At 38.9% G+C, this 12,067-nt stretch overlaps 20 non-coding genes across 20 annotated transcripts; 10 read left to right on the top strand and 10 right to left on the bottom strand.

Moving 5' to 3' along the window:
* Nucleotides 1–205: 205 nt before the first annotated feature.
* On the top strand, nt 206–287 carry TRNAS-GCU (transfer RNA serine (anticodon GCU)). Its single transcript has one exon. It is a non-coding gene; the product is annotated as a tRNA-Ser (tRNA).
* A 605-nt stretch (nt 288–892) lies between these two features.
* Nucleotides 893–966, bottom strand: TRNAT-AGU (transfer RNA threonine (anticodon AGU)). Its single transcript has one exon. It is a non-coding gene; the product is annotated as a tRNA-Thr (tRNA).
* Nucleotides 967–1,413: 447 nt separating this feature from the next.
* TRNAS-GCU (transfer RNA serine (anticodon GCU)) lies at nt 1,414–1,495 on the top strand. Its single transcript has one exon. It is a non-coding gene; the product is annotated as a tRNA-Ser (tRNA).
* Nucleotides 1,496–2,100: 605 nt separating this feature from the next.
* Nucleotides 2,101–2,174, bottom strand: TRNAT-AGU (transfer RNA threonine (anticodon AGU)). The gene has a single exon. It is a non-coding gene; the product is annotated as a tRNA-Thr (tRNA).
* Nucleotides 2,175–2,621: 447 nt separating this feature from the next.
* TRNAS-GCU (transfer RNA serine (anticodon GCU)) lies at nt 2,622–2,703 on the top strand. Its single transcript has one exon. It is a non-coding gene; the product is annotated as a tRNA-Ser (tRNA).
* Nucleotides 2,704–3,308: 605 nt separating this feature from the next.
* Nucleotides 3,309–3,382, bottom strand: TRNAT-AGU (transfer RNA threonine (anticodon AGU)). Its single transcript has one exon. It is a non-coding gene; the product is annotated as a tRNA-Thr (tRNA).
* Nucleotides 3,383–3,829: 447 nt separating this feature from the next.
* TRNAS-GCU (transfer RNA serine (anticodon GCU)) lies at nt 3,830–3,911 on the top strand. The gene has a single exon. It is a non-coding gene; the product is annotated as a tRNA-Ser (tRNA).
* A 605-nt stretch (nt 3,912–4,516) lies between these two features.
* Nucleotides 4,517–4,590, bottom strand: TRNAT-AGU (transfer RNA threonine (anticodon AGU)). Its single transcript has one exon. It is a non-coding gene; the product is annotated as a tRNA-Thr (tRNA).
* A 447-nt stretch (nt 4,591–5,037) lies between these two features.
* On the top strand, nt 5,038–5,119 carry TRNAS-GCU (transfer RNA serine (anticodon GCU)). Its single transcript has one exon. It is a non-coding gene; the product is annotated as a tRNA-Ser (tRNA).
* A 605-nt stretch (nt 5,120–5,724) lies between these two features.
* TRNAT-AGU (transfer RNA threonine (anticodon AGU)) lies at nt 5,725–5,798 on the bottom strand. Its single transcript has one exon. It is a non-coding gene; the product is annotated as a tRNA-Thr (tRNA).
* A 447-nt stretch (nt 5,799–6,245) lies between these two features.
* On the top strand, nt 6,246–6,327 carry TRNAS-GCU (transfer RNA serine (anticodon GCU)). The gene has a single exon. It is a non-coding gene; the product is annotated as a tRNA-Ser (tRNA).
* A 605-nt stretch (nt 6,328–6,932) lies between these two features.
* TRNAT-AGU (transfer RNA threonine (anticodon AGU)) lies at nt 6,933–7,006 on the bottom strand. The gene has a single exon. It is a non-coding gene; the product is annotated as a tRNA-Thr (tRNA).
* A 447-nt stretch (nt 7,007–7,453) lies between these two features.
* On the top strand, nt 7,454–7,535 carry TRNAS-GCU (transfer RNA serine (anticodon GCU)). Its single transcript has one exon. It is a non-coding gene; the product is annotated as a tRNA-Ser (tRNA).
* A 605-nt stretch (nt 7,536–8,140) lies between these two features.
* On the bottom strand, nt 8,141–8,214 carry TRNAT-AGU (transfer RNA threonine (anticodon AGU)). The gene has a single exon. It is a non-coding gene; the product is annotated as a tRNA-Thr (tRNA).
* A 447-nt stretch (nt 8,215–8,661) lies between these two features.
* Nucleotides 8,662–8,743, top strand: TRNAS-GCU (transfer RNA serine (anticodon GCU)). The gene has a single exon. It is a non-coding gene; the product is annotated as a tRNA-Ser (tRNA).
* A 605-nt stretch (nt 8,744–9,348) lies between these two features.
* On the bottom strand, nt 9,349–9,422 carry TRNAT-AGU (transfer RNA threonine (anticodon AGU)). The gene has a single exon. It is a non-coding gene; the product is annotated as a tRNA-Thr (tRNA).
* Nucleotides 9,423–9,869: 447 nt separating this feature from the next.
* On the top strand, nt 9,870–9,951 carry TRNAS-GCU (transfer RNA serine (anticodon GCU)). Its single transcript has one exon. It is a non-coding gene; the product is annotated as a tRNA-Ser (tRNA).
* Nucleotides 9,952–10,556: 605 nt separating this feature from the next.
* Nucleotides 10,557–10,630, bottom strand: TRNAT-AGU (transfer RNA threonine (anticodon AGU)). Its single transcript has one exon. It is a non-coding gene; the product is annotated as a tRNA-Thr (tRNA).
* Nucleotides 10,631–11,077: 447 nt separating this feature from the next.
* Nucleotides 11,078–11,159, top strand: TRNAS-GCU (transfer RNA serine (anticodon GCU)). The gene has a single exon. It is a non-coding gene; the product is annotated as a tRNA-Ser (tRNA).
* A 605-nt stretch (nt 11,160–11,764) lies between these two features.
* On the bottom strand, nt 11,765–11,838 carry TRNAT-AGU (transfer RNA threonine (anticodon AGU)). The gene has a single exon. It is a non-coding gene; the product is annotated as a tRNA-Thr (tRNA).
* Nucleotides 11,839–12,067: the final 229 nt, after the last annotated feature.

Raw genomic sequence — 12,067 nt, forward strand, 5'->3', positions numbered from 1 at the left:
GAATGATTGAAAAGTTGGTATTAAAACCCTGAGCACTGGTTTATTTCTTACAGAGTTTGCCCCATTCTAACTTTAAAAAATAGACACTGTAGGAGATAATATAAGGCCACTCTGACAAAAGCTGACATAAAATCTTCAGAGAAAGCACACTGACTGGTAAAAATAATCATTACATCTTATCTCCTTAGCGCATGAGCGCCATGTAGACGAGGTGGCCGAGTGGTTAAGGCGATGGACTGCTAATCCATTGTGCTCTGCATGCATGGGTTCGAATCCCATCCTCGTCGGTTTAATCTGCTTGTTACACGTTGTATTGTTTTGATTTCTTTTCTAGCCCAAGCGGTAGATACTTCAAGCTTGAAAGTTTATCTTCCTTTTTAAGAAAGCTGCTATCAAACTTTGCAGAGTCAGAAGTGTAATTCCACTGGTTTTATCTTTTAATGCTTGATGCATCCTTTATTCTCTAAAGAAAATGATATCATCTAATTCCTTTTTAAGCACTTCGACAGCAGAGATTTTTTTCTCTCAACTGCACTATGTTAGGACTGTGGTAAAGACAGGTTTAATGTCATACAAGAACAAAAGTCCTCTTTTTTTGGCTAAAATGGCCCAAACTGAGGTGAAGAAAGAAAAGCACTGCTGACATTCGAAATCAAGATTTTCTGTTTACTAAACAGGCGCTTTGACCAACTAAGCTAAAGGACAAAATCCACCGGTTTTATGTTGTTATGCTTGATGCCATCTTCCTTCCTTTTTGGCCCCTATACAGAAGAAATTCTTAATCTCACAATTGCACTATCAGTAGAGACGCAGCCAAGGTAAATTTGAGGTTTTACGCAAGTGAAATTCCCATTTTTAAGATAGGAAGTTTGTTTTTCAGATGATGAAAACAAGGCACTGCTGAGATTCGAACTCAGGATCTCCTGTTTACTAGACAGGCGCTTTAACCAACTAAGCCACAGCACCACAAGCTGGAAAGCCTATGAAATCTAGGGAAGATGTCAGCACCAATCAAAACTTTCAAGTGGTTAACTTAGCAAGACAACATTGAGTTGAGTTTCATTCCATGCACACAGAAACGAGGAACAGGATGTAATTCTCAGTCATGAAGTCCAGCTTTAATTTGGGACTTATTTTTCTTCCAAGTTATGACACAAAATAGGCGGATTGAAGGAATTCCACGGCAGGGCCAAAGGAGGAAAAATTAGGAATGATTGAAAAGTTGGTATTAAAACCCTGAGCACTGGTTTATTTCTTACAGAGTTTGCCCCATTCTAACTTTAAAAAATAGACACTGTAGGAGATAATATAAGGCCACTCTGACAAAAGCTGACATAAAATCTTCAGAGAAAGCACACTGACTGGTAAAAATAATCATTACATCTTATCTCCTTAGCGCATGAGCGCCATGTAGACGAGGTGGCCGAGTGGTTAAGGCGATGGACTGCTAATCCATTGTGCTCTGCATGCATGGGTTCGAATCCCATCCTCGTCGGTTTAATCTGCTTGTTACACGTTGTATTGTTTTGATTTCTTTTCTAGCCCAAGCGGTAGATACTTCAAGCTTGAAAGTTTATCTTCCTTTTTAAGAAAGCTGCTATCAAACTTTGCAGAGTCAGAAGTGTAATTCCACTGGTTTTATCTTTTAATGCTTGATGCATCCTTTATTCTCTAAAGAAAATGATATCATCTAATTCCTTTTTAAGCACTTCGACAGCAGAGATTTTTTTCTCTCAACTGCACTATGTTAGGACTGTGGTAAAGACAGGTTTAATGTCATACAAGAACAAAAGTCCTCTTTTTTTGGCTAAAATGGCCCAAACTGAGGTGAAGAAAGAAAAGCACTGCTGACATTCGAAATCAAGATTTTCTGTTTACTAAACAGGCGCTTTGACCAACTAAGCTAAAGGACAAAATCCACCGGTTTTATGTTGTTATGCTTGATGCCATCTTCCTTCCTTTTTGGCCCCTATACAGAAGAAATTCTTAATCTCACAATTGCACTATCAGTAGAGACGCAGCCAAGGTAAATTTGAGGTTTTACGCAAGTGAAATTCCCATTTTTAAGATAGGAAGTTTGTTTTTCAGATGATGAAAACAAGGCACTGCTGAGATTCGAACTCAGGATCTCCTGTTTACTAGACAGGCGCTTTAACCAACTAAGCCACAGCACCACAAGCTGGAAAGCCTATGAAATCTAGGGAAGATGTCAGCACCAATCAAAACTTTCAAGTGGTTAACTTAGCAAGACAACATTGAGTTGAGTTTCATTCCATGCACACAGAAACGAGGAACAGGATGTAATTCTCAGTCATGAAGTCCAGCTTTAATTTGGGACTTATTTTTCTTCCAAGTTATGACACAAAATAGGCGGATTGAAGGAATTCCACGGCAGGGCCAAAGGAGGAAAAATTAGGAATGATTGAAAAGTTGGTATTAAAACCCTGAGCACTGGTTTATTTCTTACAGAGTTTGCCCCATTCTAACTTTAAAAAATAGACACTGTAGGAGATAATATAAGGCCACTCTGACAAAAGCTGACATAAAATCTTCAGAGAAAGCACACTGACTGGTAAAAATAATCATTACATCTTATCTCCTTAGCGCATGAGCGCCATGTAGACGAGGTGGCCGAGTGGTTAAGGCGATGGACTGCTAATCCATTGTGCTCTGCATGCATGGGTTCGAATCCCATCCTCGTCGGTTTAATCTGCTTGTTACACGTTGTATTGTTTTGATTTCTTTTCTAGCCCAAGCGGTAGATACTTCAAGCTTGAAAGTTTATCTTCCTTTTTAAGAAAGCTGCTATCAAACTTTGCAGAGTCAGAAGTGTAATTCCACTGGTTTTATCTTTTAATGCTTGATGCATCCTTTATTCTCTAAAGAAAATGATATCATCTAATTCCTTTTTAAGCACTTCGACAGCAGAGATTTTTTTCTCTCAACTGCACTATGTTAGGACTGTGGTAAAGACAGGTTTAATGTCATACAAGAACAAAAGTCCTCTTTTTTTGGCTAAAATGGCCCAAACTGAGGTGAAGAAAGAAAAGCACTGCTGACATTCGAAATCAAGATTTTCTGTTTACTAAACAGGCGCTTTGACCAACTAAGCTAAAGGACAAAAACCACCGGTTTTATGTTGTTATGCTTGATGCCATCTTCCTTCCTTTTTGGCCCCTATACAGAAGAAATTCTTAATCTCACAATTGCACTATCAGTAGAGACGCAGCCAAGGTAAATTTGAGGTTTTACGCAAGTGAAATTCCCATTTTTAAGATAGGAAGTTTGTTTTTCAGATGATGAAAACAAGGCACTGCTGAGATTCGAACTCAGGATCTCCTGTTTACTAGACAGGCGCTTTAACCAACTAAGCCACAGCACCACAAGCTGGAAAGCCTATGAAATCTAGGGAAGATGTCAGCACCAATCAAAACTTTCAAGTGGTTAACTTAGCAAGACAACATTGAGTTGAGTTTCATTCCATGCACACAGAAACGAGGAACAGGATGTAATTCTCAGTCATGAAGTCCAGCTTTAATTTGGGACTTATTTTTCTTCCAAGTTATGACACAAAATAGGCGGATTGAAGGAATTCCACGGCAGGGCCAAAGGAGGAAAAATTAGGAATGATTGAAAAGTTGGTATTAAAACCCTGAGCACTGGTTTATTTCTTACAGAGTTTGCCCCATTCTAACTTTAAAAAATAGACACTGTAGGAGATAATATAAGGCCACTCTGACAAAAGCTGACATAAAATCTTCAGAGAAAGCACACTGACTGGTAAAAATAATCATTACATCTTATCTCCTTAGCGCATGAGCGCCATGTAGACGAGGTGGCCGAGTGGTTAAGGCGATGGACTGCTAATCCATTGTGCTCTGCATGCATGGGTTCGAATCCCATCCTCGTCGGTTTAATCTGCTTGTTACACGTTGTATTGTTTTGATTTCTTTTCTAGCCCAAGCGGTAGATACTTCAAGCTTGAAAGTTTATCTTCCTTTTTAAGAAAGCTGCTATCAAACTTTGCAGAGTCAGAAGTGTAATTCCACTGGTTTTATCTTTTAATGCTTGATGCATCCTTTATTCTCTAAAGAAAATGATATCATCTAATTCCTTTTTAAGCACTTCGACAGCAGAGATTTTTTTCTCTCAACTGCACTATGTTAGGACTGTGGTAAAGACAGGTTTAATGTCATACAAGAACAAAAGTCCTCTTTTTTTGGCTAAAATGGCCCAAACTGAGGTGAAGAAAGAAAAGCACTGCTGACATTCGAAATCAAGATTTTCTGTTTACTAAACAGGCGCTTTGACCAACTAAGCTAAAGGACAAAATCCACCGGTTTTATGTTGTTATGCTTGATGCCATCTTCCTTCCTTTTTGGCCCCTATACAGAAGAAATTCTTAATCTCACAATTGCACTATCAGTAGAGACGCAGCCAAGGTAAATTTGAGGTTTTACGCAAGTGAAATTCCCATTTTTAAGATAGGAAGTTTGTTTTTCAGATGATGAAAACAAGGCACTGCTGAGATTCGAACTCAGGATCTCCTGTTTACTAGACAGGCGCTTTAACCAACTAAGCCACAGCACCACAAGCTGGAAAGCCTATGAAATCTAGGGAAGATGTCAGCACCAATCAAAACTTTCAAGTGGTTAACTTAGCAAGACAACATTGAGTTGAGTTTCATTCCATGCACACAGAAACGAGGAACAGGATGTAATTCTCAGTCATGAAGTCCAGCTTTAATTTGGGACTTATTTTTCTTCCAAGTTATGACACAAAATAGGCGGATTGAAGGAATTCCACGGCAGGGCCAAAGGAGGAAAAATTAGGAATGATTGAAAAGTTGGTATTAAAACCCTGAGCACTGGTTTATTTCTTACAGAGTTTGCCCCATTCTAACTTTAAAAAATAGACACTGTAGGAGATAATATAAGGCCACTCTGACAAAAGCTGACATAAAATCTTCAGAGAAAGCACACTGACTGGTAAAAATAATCATTACATCTTATCTCCTTAGCGCATGAGCGCCATGTAGACGAGGTGGCCGAGTGGTTAAGGCGATGGACTGCTAATCCATTGTGCTCTGCATGCATGGGTTCGAATCCCATCCTCGTCGGTTTAATCTGCTTGTTACACGTTGTATTGTTTTGATTTCTTTTCTAGCCCAAGCGGTAGATACTTCAAGCTTGAAAGTTTATCTTCCTTTTTAAGAAAGCTGCTATCAAACTTTGCAGAGTCAGAAGTGTAATTCCACTGGTTTTATCTTTTAATGCTTGATGCATCCTTTATTCTCTAAAGAAAATGATATCATCTAATTCCTTTTTAAGCACTTCGACAGCAGAGATTTTTTTCTCTCAACTGCACTATGTTAGGACTGTGGTAAAGACAGGTTTAATGTCATACAAGAACAAAAGTCCTCTTTTTTTGGCTAAAATGGCCCAAACTGAGGTGAAGAAAGAAAAGCACTGCTGACATTCGAAATCAAGATTTTCTGTTTACTAAACAGGCGCTTTGACCAACTAAGCTAAAGGACAAAATCCACCGGTTTTATGTTGTTATGCTTGATGCCATCTTCCTTCCTTTTTGGCCCCTATACAGAAGAAATTCTTAATCTCACAATTGCACTATCAGTAGAGACGCAGCCAAGGTAAATTTGAGGTTTTACGCAAGTGAAATTCCCATTTTTAAGATAGGAAGTTTGTTTTTCAGATGATGAAAACAAGGCACTGCTGAGATTCGAACTCAGGATCTCCTGTTTACTAGACAGGCGCTTTAACCAACTAAGCCACAGCACCACAAGCTGGAAAGCCTATGAAATCTAGGGAAGATGTCAGCACCAATCAAAACTTTCAAGTGGTTAACTTAGCAAGACAACATTGAGTTGAGTTTCATTCCATGCACACAGAAACGAGGAACAGGATGTAATTCTCAGTCATGAAGTCCAGCTTTAATTTGGGACTTATTTTTCTTCCAAGTTATGACACAAAATAGGCGGATTGAAGGAATTCCACGGCAGGGCCAAAGGAGGAAAAATTAGGAATGATTGAAAAGTTGGTATTAAAACCCTGAGCACTGGTTTATTTCTTACAGAGTTTGCCCCATTCTAACTTTAAAAAATAGACACTGTAGGAGATAATATAAGGCCACTCTGACAAAAGCTGACATAAAATCTTCAGAGAAAGCACACTGACTGGTAAAAATAATCATTACATCTTATCTCCTTAGCGCATGAGCGCCATGTAGACGAGGTGGCCGAGTGGTTAAGGCGATGGACTGCTAATCCATTGTGCTCTGCATGCATGGGTTCGAATCCCATCCTCGTCGGTTTAATCTGCTTGTTACACGTTGTATTGTTTTGATTTCTTTTCTAGCCCAAGCGGTAGATACTTCAAGCTTGAAAGTTTATCTTCCTTTTTAAGAAAGCTGCTATCAAACTTTGCAGAGTCAGAAGTGTAATTCCACTGGTTTTATCTTTTAATGCTTGATGCATCCTTTATTCTCTAAAGAAAATGATATCATCTAATTCCTTTTTAAGCACTTCGACAGCAGAGATTTTTTTCTCTCAACTGCACTATGTTAGGACTGTGGTAAAGACAGGTTTAATGTCATACAAGAACAAAAGTCCTCTTTTTTTGGCTAAAATGGCCCAAACTGAGGTGAAGAAAGAAAAGCACTGCTGACATTCGAAATCAAGATTTTCTGTTTACTAAACAGGCGCTTTGACCAACTAAGCTAAAGGACAAAATCCACCGGTTTTATGTTGTTATGCTTGATGCCATCTTCCTTCCTTTTTGGCCCCTATACAGAAGAAATTCTTAATCTCACAATTGCACTATCAGTAGAGACGCAGCCAAGGTAAATTTGAGGTTTTACGCAAGTGAAATTCCCATTTTTAAGATAGGAAGTTTGTTTTTCAGATGATGAAAACAAGGCACTGCTGAGATTCGAACTCAGGATCTCCTGTTTACTAGACAGGCGCTTTAACCAACTAAGCCACAGCACCACAAGCTGGAAAGCCTATGAAATCTAGGGAAGATGTCAGCACCAATCAAAACTTTCAAGTGGTTAACTTAGCAAGACAACATTGAGTTGAGTTTCATTCCATGCACACAGAAACGTGGAACAGGATGTCTTTCTCAGTCATGAAGTCCAGCTTTAATTTGGGACTTATTTTTCTTCCAAGTTATGACACAAAATAGGCAGATTGAAGGAATTCCACGGCAGGGCCAAAGGAGGAAAAATTAGGAATGATTGAAAAGTTGGTATTAAAACCCTGAGCACTGGTTTATTTCTTACAGAGTTTGCCCCATTCTAACTTTAAAAAATAGACACTGTAGGAGATAATATAAGGCCACTCTGACAAAAGCTGACATAAAATCTTCAGAGAAAGCACACTGACTGGTAAAAATAATCATTACATCTTATCTCCTTAGCGCATGAGCGCCATGTAGACGAGGTGGCCGAGTGGTTAAGGCGATGGACTGCTAATCCATTGTGCTCTGCATGCATGGGTTCGAATCCCATCCTCGTCGGTTTAATCTGCTTGTTACACGTTGTATTGTTTTGATTTCTTTTCTAGCCCAAGCGGTAGATACTTCAAGCTTGAAAGTTTATCTTCCTTTTTAAGAAAGCTGCTATCAAACTTTGCAGAGTCAGAAGTGTAATTCCACTGGTTTTATCTTTTAATGCTTGATGCATCCTTTATTCTCTAAAGAAAATGATATCATCTAATTCCTTTTTAAGCACTTCGACAGCAGAGATTTTTTTCTCTCAACTGCACTATGTTAGGACTGTGGTAAAGACAGGTTTAATGTCATACAAGAACAAAAGTCCTCTTTTTTTGGCTAAAATGGCCCAAACTGAGGTGAAGAAAGAAAAGCACTGCTGACATTCGAAATCAAGATTTTCTGTTTACTAAACAGGCGCTTTGACCAACTAAGCTAAAGGACAAAATCCACCGGTTTTATGTTGTTATGCTTGATGCCATCTTCCTTCCTTTTTGGCCCCTATACAGAAGAAATTCTTAATCTCACAATTGCACTATCAGTAGAGACGCAGCCAAGGTAAATTTGAGGTTTTACGCAAGTGAAATTCCCATTTTTAAGATAGGAAGTTTGTTTTTCAGATGATGAAAACAAGGCACTGCTGAGATTCGAACTCAGGATCTCCTGTTTACTAGACAGGCGCTTTAACCAACTAAGCCACAGCACCACAAGCTGGAAAGCCTATGAAATCTAGGGAAGATGTCAGCACCAATCAAAACTTTCAAGTGGTTAACTTAGCAAGACAACATTGAGTTGAGTTTCATTCCATGCACACAGAAACGAGGAACAGGATGTAATTCTCAGTCATGAAGTCCAGCTTTAATTTGGGACTTATTTTTCTTCCAAGTTATGACACAAAATAGGCGGATTGAAGGAATTCCACGGCAGGGCCAAAGGAGGAAAAATTAGGAATGATTGAAAAGTTGGTATTAAAACCCTGAGCACTGGTTTATTTCTTACAGAGTTTGCCCCATTCTAACTTTAAAAAATAGACACTGTAGGAGATAATATAAGGCCACTCTGACAAAAGCTGACATAAAATCTTCAGAGAAAGCACACTGACTGGTAAAAATAATCATTACATCTTATCTCCTTAGCGCATGAGCGCCATGTAGACGAGGTGGCCGAGTGGTTAAGGCGATGGACTGCTAATCCATTGTGCTCTGCATGCATGGGTTCGAATCCCATCCTCGTCGGTTTAATCTGCTTGTTACACGTTGTATTGTTTTGATTTCTTTTCTAGCCCAAGCGGTAGATACTTCAAGCTTGAAAGTTTATCTTCCTTTTTAAGAAAGCTGCTATCAAACTTTGCAGAGTCAGAAGTGTAATTCCACTGGTTTTATCTTTTAATGCTTGATGCATCCTTTATTCTCTAAAGAAAATGATATCATCTAATTCCTTTTTAAGCACTTCGACAGCAGAGATTTTTTTCTCTCAACTGCACTATGTTAGGACTGTGGTAAAGACAGGTTTAATGTCATACAAGAACAAAAGTCCTCTTTTTTTGGCTAAAATGGCCCAAACTGAGGTGAAGAAAGAAAAGCACTGCTGACATTCGAAATCAAGATTTTCTGTTTACTAAACAGGCGCTTTGACCAACTAAGCTAAAGGACAAAATCCACCGGTTTTATGTTGTTATGCTTGATGCCATCTTCCTTCCTTTTTGGCCCCTATACAGAAGAAATTCTTAATCTCACAATTGCACTATCAGTAGAGACGCAGCCAAGGTAAATTTGAGGTTTTACGCAAGTGAAATTCCCATTTTTAAGATAGGAAGTTTGTTTTTCAGATGATGAAAACAAGGCACTGCTGAGATTCGAACTCAGGATCTCCTGTTTACTAGACAGGCGCTTTAACCAACTAAGCCACAGCACCACAAGCTGGAAAGCCTATGAAATCTAGGGAAGATGTCAGCACCAATCAAAACTTTCAAGTGGTTAACTTAGCAAGACAACATTGAGTTGAGTTTCATTCCATGCACACAGAAACGAGGAACAGGATGTCTTTCTCAGTCATGAAGTCCAGCTTTAATTTGGGACTTATTTTTCTTCCAAGTTATGACACAAAATAGGCGGATTGAAGGAATTCCACGGCAGGGCCAAAGGAGGAAAAATTAGGAATGATTGAAAAGTTGGTATTAAAACCCTGAGCACTGGTTTATTTCTTACAGAGTTTGCCCCATTCTAACTTTAAAAAATAGACACTGTAGGAGATAATATAAGGCCACTCTGACAAAAGCTGACATAAAATCTTCAGAGAAAGCACACTGACTGGTAAAAATAATCATTACATCTTATCTCCTTAGCGCGTGAGCGCCATGTAGACGAGGTGGCCGAGTGGTTAAGGCGATGGACTGCTAATCCATTGTGCTCTGCATGCATGGGTTCGAATCCCATCCTCGTCGGTTTAATCTGCTTGTTACACGTTGTATTGTTTTGATTTCTTTTCTAGCCCAAGCGGTAGATACTTCAAGCTTGAAAGTTTATCTTCCTTTTTAAGAAAGCTGCTATCAAACTTTGCAGAGTCAGAAGTGTAATTCCACTGGTTTTATCTTTTAATGCTTGATGCATCCTTTATTCTCTAAAGAAAATGATATCATCTAATTCCTTTTTAAGCACTTCGACAGCAGAGATTTTTTTCTCTCAACTGCACTATGTTAGGACTGTGGTAAAGACAGGTTTAATGTCATACAAGAACAAAAGTCCTCTTTTTTTGGCTAAAATGGCCCAAACTGAGGTGAAGAAAGAAAAGCACTGCTGACATTCGAAATCAAGATTTTCTGTTTACTAAACAGGCGCTTTGACCAACTAAGCTAAAGGACAAAATCCACCGGTTTTATGTTGTTATGCTTGATGCCATCTTCCTTCCTTTTTGGCCCCTATACAGAAGAAATTCTTAATCTCACAATTGCACTATCAGTAGAGACGCAGCCAAGGTAAATTTGAGGTTTTACGCAAGTGAAATTCCCATTTTTAAGATAGGAAGTTTGTTTTTCAGATGATGAAAACAAGGCACTGCTGAGATTCGAACTCAGGATCTCCTGTTTACTAGACAGGCGCTTTAACCAACTAAGCCACAGCACCACAAGCTGGAAAGCCTATGAAATCTAGGGAAGATGTCAGCACCAATCAAAACTTTCAAGTGGTTAACTTAGCAAGACAACATTGAGTTGAGTTTCATTCCATGCACACAGAAACGAGGAACAGGATGTAATTCTCAGTCATGAAGTCCAGCTTTAATTTGGGACTTATTTTTCTTCCAAGTTATGACACAAAATAGGCGGATTGAAGGAATTCCACGGCAGGGCCAAAGGAGGAAAAATTAGGAATGATTGAAAAGTTGGTATTAAAACCCTGAGCACTGGTTTATTTCTTACAGAGTTTGCCCCATTCTAACTTTAAAAAATAGACACTGTAGGAGATAATATAAGGCCACTCTGACAAAAGCTGACATAAAATCTTCAGAGAAAGCACACTGACTGGTAAAAATAATCATTACATCTTATCTCCTTAGCGCATGAGCGCCATGTAGACGAGGTGGCCGAGTGGTTAAGGCGATGGACTGCTAATCCATTGTGCTCTGCATGCATGGGTTCGAATCCCATCCTCGTCGGTTTAATCTGCTTGTTACACGTTGTATTGTTTTGATTTCTTTTCTAGCCCAAGCGGTAGATACTTCAAGCTTGAAAGTTTATCTTCCTTTTTAAGAAAGCTGCTATCAAACTTTGCAGAGTCAGAAGTGTAATTCCACTGGTTTTATCTTTTAATGCTTGATGCATCCTTTATTCTCTAAAGAAAATGATATCATCTAATTCCTTTTTAAGCACTTCGACAGCAGAGATTTTTTTCTCTCAACTGCACTATGTTAGGACTGTGGTAAAGACAGGTTTAATGTCATACAAGAACAAAAGTCCTCTTTTTTTGGCTAAAATGGCCCAAACTGAGGTGAAGAAAGAAAAGCACTGCTGACATTCGAAATCAAGATTTTCTGTTTACTAAACAGGCGCTTTGACCAACTAAGCTAAAGGACAAAATCCACCGGTTTTATGTTGTTATGCTTGATGCCATCTTCCTTCCTTTTTGGCCCCTATACAGAAGAAATTCTTAATCTCACAATTGCACTATCAGTAGAGACGCAGCCAAGGTAAATTTGAGGTTTTACGCAAGTGAAATTCCCATTTTTAAGATAGGAAGTTTGTTTTTCAGATGATGAAAACAAGGCACTGCTGAGATTCGAACTCAGGATCTCCTGTTTACTAGACAGGCGCTTTAACCAACTAAGCCACAGCACCACAAGCTGGAAAGCCTATGAAATCTAGGGAAGATGTCAGCACCAATCAAAACTTTCAAGTGGTTAACTTAGCAAGACAACATTGAGTTGAGTTTCATTCCATGCACACAGAAACGAGGAACAGGATGTAATTCTCAGTCATGAAGTCCAGCTTTAATTTGGGACTTATTTTTCTTCCAAGTTATGACACAAAATAGGCGGATTGAAGGAATTCCACGGCAGGGCCAAAG

The sequence above is a fragment of the Ranitomeya variabilis genome, chromosome 7, assembly GCF_051348905.1.
Source record: "Ranitomeya variabilis isolate aRanVar5 chromosome 7, aRanVar5.hap1, whole genome shotgun sequence".
Taxonomy (NCBI): Eukaryota; Metazoa; Chordata; class Amphibia; order Anura; family Dendrobatidae; genus Ranitomeya; species Ranitomeya variabilis.